We start from the raw sequence: 10,190 nt of genomic DNA, 5'->3' as shown, positions 1-10,190 counted from the left end.
AATTATCTATTCACACACGACAGAAGCTCAAATGCAAACCAGGAAATACGTGTAATACTACTACTGGATACCACAGGGTGAAATCTGAAGGCGGAAGGGCTATATATTGTACACTACTACGTTCATAACAGAATGTACCATAATTATATGTATATATAACTTACATCGTTTACTTGACTCACTCATTTCGAATGCGTCCATGCTGGTGCAACGCCGTAAAGAATTTTAACGCATCAAACCCAGTCTTTTTTTATTTTTAAAACTATTACTTATTCGTTCGATCTATTTTGCCGAACCGCTAGTTCACGGGACCCCATACAATCTGCCAAATTCACTCACAAGTCATTGCTCGGTCCAAAGATTTCGTAGAAGACAATTACCAAATGGTTTGAACCTGGAATTATTTACTTTGGAAGCAAACTGCTTACCACAAAGCAACGCCGCGCACCTATATATATGAGTGCGTCTGTGTATGTATGTGAGTGTGCGTGTGTGTGTATATTGATGTATGTATATATGTATGTGTATATATATATATGTGTGTGTGTGTGTGTGTGTGTGTGTGTGTGTGTGTGTATGAATGTGCGTGCGTGTGTATTTCAGTACACTATTGCTACATAAGTGCACATTCACTCGCATACAATCTAATACGGAGTCAAACGTATATACGCAGACGCAAAGATGCACATAGATAGATAGATAGATAGATAGATAGATAGATAGATAGATAGATAGATAGATAGATAGATAGATAGATAGATAGATAGATAGGCAACTTCCTTTTTTGGCCACACAGGGCTGAACATAGAAGGGACAAAATACAATGTAAAGCTTTTCTTTTCAAAAGTAGAAGAAAAGGAAAAAAATAAAATTCCGATCAAGAGTGATCGTGAGAAAGAAAAGAAACGATCAAAAGGGATCGTGTGTCACAGAAAAAAATTAAAAGTGTAAAAAGAAAGATTAGGTTTATCCGTGGAAAGAAAAGCTTGCGGAAAAACCATGGTAATCTCAGGCAGAGAGGGAATAAACACATGAGAGCAAAGTGTTCTCTCTCTCTCTTTCCGATTTATAGGATCCTGCTCAAAGTGGTTTCGTCACTCGCACACACCATCTTTGCTACATTCACCCACCTTTTATTGAAACTTTCACGAGGCAAAACTTCCCTCTCTATTCTCACCTTACTTTTCAAGTGGTACTTGAAAACGTTGATGAGCGATTAGCCAGAGCTGTGTTTGTCTCTAGACATTTCGCTCGAGTCCACCACCCACATTCTTTCGCTATGGCCACCAGTACGATGAAGACTGCCTTGCCTTCCTGGTTAAGGGAAGGTGGTGGAGCAATTCTCGCGACAGACTCTGCCGACAGGCGAACTCGTCCCACACACGACAGCAGCCGTTCGGTATAAGCCCACAGGTTCGAAATGGTTGGACATTCCACGAGTGCATGCAGAACGGTTTCGTCGCTCTGACCGTATCTCGGGCAAGTCGGTCCGGTGTGTCTCGAGCCGTGCTTGTAGAGCTTATCCCGAATGGGTAATGCTTCTCTATGGCACTGCCAGGCAAGGGATCTTTGGTGATTGTCCATAGGTCCCGGCTCGAAAGTTGTCCTGAACAGGCGGGTCAGGTGTTCCTTGTTGACGCCCAGATTCTGCCCGATAGCGTCGTCGCACATCCCCTCCACTAATACTCTATAGAACGCCCTTGTGGAATTGAAGTCGCACAAGTTTGGTCCCGGATGGCGGAGTTGCTTGAGAGCAAGGCGGCACTCGCGGTGTCATTCGCCTAGCCTCGGTCTCTATTTGATCCCCAACTGCAGTTCGGCCAAAGACATAGATAGATAGATAGATAGATAGATAGATAGATAGATAGATAGATAGATAGATAGATAGATAAGCAATTTAAATGCCATTTTTGATGTCATTTAGCAAATATATAGTTACTACAATGTATAGGAAAAAAATTGTTTCACAGACGAAAATTCATATTTATGAAAATAATTCATAACTATTTTGTTTCAGAATTGCCAAGAATTATGCTAGAATAACTTAAAACAATATATTAAGAATGAGTAAATACATTTGTGATGAATTAGTTCTGTATAGAAATATATGTAATATGATCTTTTGAAATGATTGCATGAAATGAAAAAACTGAAATAGAACAATAAATAACAAAACACCTAATATGATTACAAGATTAAAATGTACTTATAAGTCATTCTTTTCTTTATTTCTTTTGGTATCTCATTTCATATTTAGTCTCCAATATCATTTCAAATTTCCGACTGTATGGAGCCAACTGTTTTTGTAACAGCTAAACAAAATGGAAGAAAAAAAGGAGGCCACTAAAGTCACTTTGTTTAATTTATTTTACGTTTCTCTCAAATATCCACCGTCGCAGAAGAATAGCACAAAGTATCTCAGAAAATTGTTTAAAATATTTCAAGACAATTGTCATTGTTACATTCACCAGTGTAATGGTGTTGTGTTTTGGGGGAAAGACCGATAGATTATTTCTTGACAATTAAAACAGTAAAAGAGTGAAATCTATTTCTTTTTTTCAATTTTTGCAATTCACTTCTAAACGCTGATTTGTATGGGTCACTTAATGCAGTTTAGCGAGATGATTATTTTTCTTTATACAAATACTGAATAAATATCACTACGATTTATTTTATATTTCAATATAGCGTGCAATGATTTCTCTACGCTATTAGTTAAACAGCTGGAAGAAGCGATAGCGTGTTGAGTAGTTTACACCAACATCTATTTATACGTTCTGGCTTTATACGCTTCCACGGTTGACTTTACTTCTCATCCTAATAGCATTATTGCCAGGAAAGTATCGACATTCAATTTAATTATGTGCTTCTTTCTACAGTTTAAGCAGTATTGTGTGAACTGAAGTATTTTATTGTTTTGTTATTTGTTATTATTAACTGTTCAAGAATTAGATGAAATGCCAAAATCTTTATCTTATGGTAAAAAACGACCTTGCAGTGTTTATTTTAAGGGCAAACTTACTTGTAACTCTTTTCAAGAAAATGAAATACCACTGATCTTCTGGGGATGATCTATAGACTACCTCGTTCTTGATAACTTACTGACCTTGGACCTAAACCAGAAACCAGTTTTTATTTGCATTCACTAAACTTGTGTTCACTAAGCTGTCATTTGCATTCACTAAGCTTGTGTTGGTTCACCAAGACTATTTGTGGTTCCTATGTGTGTTTACATGTTAAAATATTTCTACTTCTATGTGATACCATTACAAAGCAGATATATGTTTTATACTGTATAACCACACCTGTTCACTAGTGCTATTCTTTCAAAGAATGAAATAAATGACATGATCACAATGATCCAAACAAACAACTGTGACTCTCAATGGAATCGTCAAGGAATGTGATGGTAGATTTGTAGGTGGCAATATTCCTTAACGCGGCCTAAGAAACCACCAATATGATAAACAACATCAGTAATACCGTCACCGGCAAGAAATCAACGAAATATCATCAGCACCAACGATACAGTAATTGCAAACTTTGCTTTTCTTTAGTCAAACAAACTGACACGTGAATCCAGCGTTCAGTTAGTGGCAACATAAGGACATTGGAGAATATAAATGAGACGCTGGGGACAAATAAAAATAATAAGCAAATTGTGTAGGATGATTTCCAAAGGAAGGAAACTCCAACTATTTCTACAAAAATAAATAAAGTAAGATAATATAAAAGACCGAGAGTAGCAAATTTCCAAGAAAATGTAAAAATTTCTTAAGCACCGAAGCCGACCTTGATATAGAATTATAACAACAAAATCAATATAGCAGAAGCGACAACAGCATAATCAACATATTCTCTGTCCCTCACAAACATTGTTTTCAATTCAAATTATGAGCGGATAAACATTTTAGCTGATATTAATTTAAACACTGAAAATGTTAATGGAATGGATCTTGTACTCATAGGAAGGTCTGGCAATATCGTCACTAAATTTTCTGTCTGTTAGCGTGAGGAAATTGAGCGAAAAAACGATGTGGCATACAAGTAGATCTATCAGCATAAATCACAGACTCAAAATGTTCAGATGAAGGATCTTGTAGATAATCCTTGGGGCAGTATCTTATACCTTAACTAAAATATATACGACCATCGGCCTGCATTAAAAAATTAATACTGGATATTTTTGGCGCTAGGGAGAGATTTTTCAAAACTTTTCGTAACTTGTTGATTTCGGTAGGCTAAGTTTTTATCATTATTTTCCGCTATGATCCAAAATCAATAGAAAACAATAGTAAACCAAAACAGATATGTCATTAAAGCAAGGGCCGTTTCCAAACCGAAATCGCTCAGAAAGAAATACTGGGCTCACTTTGCTACTAAATGTAATGGCATGTTAGGTGCTCTAAACTGAGTGAGTAAACGTGAACCATATAACATTCTTTATGTTGTGTTCTTTCTACCATATTAGTTTTAATGATTCCTTTTTTATACATGTAATTCTTTGTAATAAACGGTGATGCTTTATATGACTAGGTCATTTGGTTTAAAGTAGTAGTAGTAGTAGTAGTAGTAGTAGTAGTAGTAGTAGTAGTAGTAGTAGTAGTAGTAGTAGTAGTAGTAGTAGTAGTAGTTGGTGTTGTTGTTGTTGCTGCTGCTGTTGTGGTGCGCAAACCCAACCTGACTCAATCTGCTATCTACTGCTAACTCATTTAAGAGCTCAAACAAGCTATGGATGTTGGTTTAGATCTATATTAATCGTTTTCGTCAATATCAAACGCAACCATGTCAGTGGGTGTTTGTCAGAAATTAATGCAGTTATTGAAAATATCTAACACATTACTCGTAATGTACCTGCCCTACACTTTTCCATCTGTAAAACTTAGGTTAGAGTAGGTGTTTTGCTGAAAATTCCACTAATGTCGAAACACGTGTCTACATTTAGCCTTTTGTCCTTTCATTCATAATATATCAATGTTGTCAACTTCGAGATTACTTTCTCTTCTCATATGGTGTAGTCTCTGTTGCCAGGCAATTGATTTAACTTATCTGATATTAGAGGAAAGGATATCTCCATAAATACAAGATCTGTGTTGTTTGGTATATAATATTTTTGTTATTCAAATACATGCCTTTTGCTCTTCATTTCATACATCATCTAAAATGAACTTCAACACAGATACATATGCATTTATGTATGGTATTGTTCAGTTTTATTTCTAGATATCTCGCCAATGGAGAGAGAACTGGTGTGTAACCTAGTTCCAAGTCTCTTACATCGGAATTTAAGAATAAAAAAAATTCAAGTTATTTGTGCATGTTTGTATGTTTCTGCAATATTTGGAGTTAGTACGTATACTGATGTATCTATGTATATATGTATGAGTGAATATATCAAATTCTTTCATCTACAACTATATTATCAGTTCCTGAGTGTCGGTCAAGATAGTTCAATGCTACTGGCTTACTTTCTTCGAAACATTTAAAATATATGTACGGAATTCTAATTGCATTAGCACGCCAGCGAAGGACAGCCATTTACATATTGATTTCGCTTGTGAAATATATTTCAACCTATTCATGTGAGAGAGAAAATTGACGGCACCTCATCTAAAAGTAATAGCCGTTGATTGAATTGCATATACTTTTCACTGTGACGACTTCGTATCATATGAGAATAGCTGCAGAACAAACAAAAAGATGCAGTAGCAGAAATTTTACCTTTTAAAGGAGTACATGTTCTGTAAAATCTATTTATTTGAAACAGCTTTAATAATAAATTACATTTCAAAGACAAACAAATAAAGAGTTAAATTCTGATAAAAACCGTTACACCTGCATATTTCATTCTAGAGTACTAGTTTGAAAAGATTTTCAGTACACACATATGCGACTGATTAGTATAATTGCACTAGAGTGAAAAGACATCTTATCTTAACCGACGTTGAAGACTTAGGAAGCTTGTATTAATATTCATAAAAGAGAGGCTTTCTCATATTCGAAGAATGTCTACGGTGATGATGTCAAACCTATTTTAAAAAGGTGTTCACTCATAACTTAATTAATCTCCTTCTAAATATACCACAAAATATCTCTGCGAAACGCACACTCATGTAATTAATTTTAACTGGCATGTTAGGTCCAACACCTACCTTGAAGATTTGAAAGGTAAATCGTAAAACAAAATTAGTGACAAAAGCGAGATGGAAAGCAGAGGGAAACTGAAGTTGAAGGGAAAAGATAAGGAAGAGGAACGTTGAGAAAGCTAGTGTTAGATGCTGCATAGAATGTATTGTAACGTAGTTACTCGTCACCAATTGCTATAATATCGTCACTATTTATGACGATACTTGTTTACACCATAACGGTGTAGTAACAATTAAATATATAACGATAACAGCGTAACAATCCAACAAACTCTCTACAAACTATACACGGACCAACAAACGATTCAGTCAAGTCTATTCTTGTAGGATGTGTCGTGACTCTCGACACAACATCTCCCTTTTGAGATTTCGACTTCCGTAGCAAACCAAATTTATGCCATTTTTTTTCTTCCTACTTTACAACACCACTCCCTTTTTGAAATGCCTCCCTAGCGATTTCAGTACCTTTTCAGTACCTGAGGAATTATTTCTGAATGTTCAGTTTGTTTAGGTTTTCTGTTACTGCTCCTTCTACGCCCATTCTCTTTTGGTGCTGGCACTTCGAACATGTCATAAAACACTTCCATTACAAATTTCCTTCCTTTCTTTTGTATATCTGATTTGTAATTGATTTAGGTGTCGGTCGTTTCTGCTCTCATCGTTGGCCTTTCATTAATTATTCTTTACATCTTTAAGAATTAAGTTAGCGCTTCGTCATTTCCTAGCTCGTTCCTTGCTTTTGTAACGCTCGCTTGACAGTATCTACGAATCGTTCTGTTTGCTAATTTGACCTCAGGTGGTACGTCGGGCTAAACATGTGGTTGAGCGCATACATTTTGTAGAATGTCTTCAACTCATATTCTGTAAATTGTGTTCCAATGTCCGATACTTACGGTGACCGGAACACCGTAACGTGCAGGAACTTTATTGTTGCCTCCGAGGTAGATTGACTGCACCTACATACTTCCGCCACTGGGTAAAGCTATCAACAATGCTCAAGTAGTACACGCCATTCACTGGTCCAGCGTAGTGCTTATGTACTCTGGATTGTCTCAGTCTACGATTGGTATTTCACGGTGGTGCCTTGGCTGCTAGCGCACAACATCTACATGGTTTTGCCAAATTTTCAATGTCTCGCTCCATTTTCAGCCAATACATGTAACTCGTCATCAAAGCTTTCTTCTTGACATCTGCGGGTGTCCACTATGAAATTCATGTAACATTCGTTTCTGTAGTACAATTGGTACTACCTCTCTTTTTGCGTAAATTAATACATCGTCGTAGAGTGAAAAATGGTTCGCATTCATGTTTCCCTTTGTTTATTTTTATGATGTATTTTCCTCCACTTATTTACTTTTTATATTTTATACAGTCACTAGCAACTCCTGTATGATATTATACACAACGTTTTTAATTTCCTTCTCTGATTGTAATGCGGCTATCTCCGCATCTTCCAGCGGATCCTCATTCTTTGGAATTAGCCTAGATAAACAATCCGCATGGTCAATTTTCTTAGAAGGAATGCTCACCATTTTAAGATTGTAATTTAACAATATTGAATCGTAGCGTTGTAATTTGTTAGCTGTATCGGTAGGAATTTGTTTCTTTGATCCTAAAATTGAGATTAGCGGTCGGTGGTCGGCCTGAAGTCGAATAATTCTACCGTGGAAAAATCTGTGAAATTTCTTCAAGGCAAAAATAATCGCTAGAGCATCCTTCTCTATCTGACTGTAGTGTTTTTTTCTGCCGAGATCTGAGAACTTGAGGCATGAACACCGCCTTCATATTACCCTCTTGTGTAGCAAAACTGCTCCAACACCGTATTTGGGAGCTCCAGGAGCTGCAACAATTTCCCCTGCAGGATCGAAATGAGCCAGCGACAAATCCGATATTAATATTCTTTTAGTATCATGAAATGCTTTTTGACAGTTATTTGACCAATTTCATTTGGCGTCTTTCGTTATCAAATTATTAAGCGGAGATCTCAATTTGGTATGTAATTTTGATAACAGTTCGCTAGACAAAGAAAAGCTTGTAATATCGCTATGTTATGTGGGGAGGCATATGTTTCATTGCGTCTACACCCGATGGGACAGGTCGTCTTCAATTTCTATCTATAATTCATCCTAAATATTTAATTTCAAGCTTAAAGAATTCACATTTCTCCTCACTGAGTGTGAAACCGTAATCTCTTATGTTTTTGAAAACCACACTTCTCATGTTCGATGTGCTGATTACAAGATTTACTTTTAAGTAATACATCATCGAGGTATGGAATTGCAAATTGACATTCTGTCAACATCGCATCCATAACCTGTTGAAATATTGCAGGTGCGACCTACAGATCAAATGGCAATCTATTATATTTGTATAGTCCTCTGTGCGTATCCATTCTTAGAAACTCGTCTACTTTAATTCAGAGATACGCATCAGACAGATCCAGTTTCGAAAATATTTTACCGCCGTTTAATTTTGCAAAAATATCACCCATAGTAGGCAGTAGATAGAGGAACATTTTTAAGCAGTCATTCGAACCAGTAGAATAATTGGTACACGTCCTCAATTTGTCGCTTATGTTAATACACAAAGTTGGTGCTGCCTACCTAAAATAATCTACTTCTTGAATAGTTCCCAATTTCTCCAGTTTGTCTATTTCTTCATCTACCTGATTTATCGCAGTAAATGGTACCTTTCTATTAGGTTTGAATAAGGTACAACGTTTTCCTTTTTTGAAAACACGCCTCAGTCTTAGAACACAGACATAATTTATCCCAAAGAACTTCAGGAAACAAGTGTTTTAATTTTTTTCTTCAATTCAGTTGCTGAGTTATTTTCACTGTTGGGAGAGCTTTTTATTTTTTTACAGAAAAGATTTATGGGGTGGTTCCATTAGTCAAACAACTCCAACGACTCCGTACCGAAAAGATTGGTTGCATTTTGTACCAGAAAAACGTTTGCTCTACATTTTTTTCCCCCCAAAATACCACTCCACATTTTGCCTACGAAGTATAGTTTTCCACCTGTCACACCTCGTGCAATTTTTGATGTTCTTTTCTTTACGTAGGTTTCACAATTCTTATCCACGTGTCGGTATTAATAATCGTGATGTCACTACCAGTATCTAGTTGTAATTCAATATTCCCTTCATTTTACATGTACAAATTTCCTCGCTTCTACTTTCCGTTGAGAAAACTTTAGAATTTATTATGTTTGACCTACCTAACTTTGCTCTGCAACGTGAGATCTTGTGTTCTACGTTTGAGCAACTGTAACATTTTTGCATTTTGAAAATACAATCCATCTTGAAATTTTTCATGTTCAGCCGATGCTAATTTTGATAATAACAGTCTTACTTTTTCGTTGTCTGTCCACAACCTGCAATCTTCCTTGAAGATGTCTTCATACCTTCTAGAGTACGCTGCCAACGTTAGGCCATCCTCTAGGTCATAACTTAATTCTGTTACGCCGTCTGCCGTCTGGCAAAAACGAACATTTAATGTTTCCGAATCTCCATCAACTGTTGTTGTTTTTCCTGTTGCTGAAGTAATTCTTTCTGCAACTCTTGTTGATGTTCTTGCCTTAATGAGGTATTAATCTTACTCTAGATTTGGCAGCTACTAGGTCTTCCATAATTCACAACTTTGTCTCACAAAAATCTGTTAACTAGCCTGCTTGAGCTTCGTATCCTCGTCGCGAATTCTTGTAACATAATTACTCGTCACCAATTATTTTAGTATAGCCGGTATTTACGACAACACTTGTGTGCGCTATAACCATGTAGTATCAATAAAATATATAACGAAGCAAGTTAACAACGAGGTTACAATCTAACAAGCTCTGCACGAACTATACACGAAGTAACAAACGATATTCCGACAAACTACGAACACAACACCTTACAATTTCCTACGATTAACACCTACTCTCTCTTTCTCCGCTACTATTTACAGTTGTTCAGTCAAGTCTATTCTCGCAGATGGTTTTGTGTCTCCAGCAACAACAGAAAGATATAGCGTTCTTTGGTAATTTCGTTCAACAATCAGA

At 36.4% G+C, this 10,190-nt stretch overlaps 1 long non-coding RNA gene across 1 annotated transcript; it reads right to left on the bottom strand.

The window, feature by feature from the left end:
* Positions 1 to 2,182: 2,182 nt before the first annotated feature.
* Positions 2,183 to 6,287, bottom strand: LOC128249888 (uncharacterized). Its single transcript, XR_008266023.1, has 2 exons — positions 6,153 to 6,287; positions 2,183 to 2,312 (listed from the first exon to the last, which is right to left on the bottom strand). It is a non-coding gene; the product is annotated as an uncharacterized LOC128249888 (long non-coding RNA).
* Positions 6,288 to 10,190: the final 3,903 nt, after the last annotated feature.

This window comes from Octopus bimaculoides, chromosome 18 (genome assembly GCF_046866305.1).
Source record: "Octopus bimaculoides isolate indiv1 chromosome 18, ASM4686630v1, whole genome shotgun sequence".
Classification (NCBI taxonomy): domain Eukaryota; kingdom Metazoa; phylum Mollusca; class Cephalopoda; order Octopoda; family Octopodidae; genus Octopus; species Octopus bimaculoides.
Note: the sequence above shows the minus strand (reverse complement) of the source record. Positions and strands in the feature narration are given on the sequence as shown.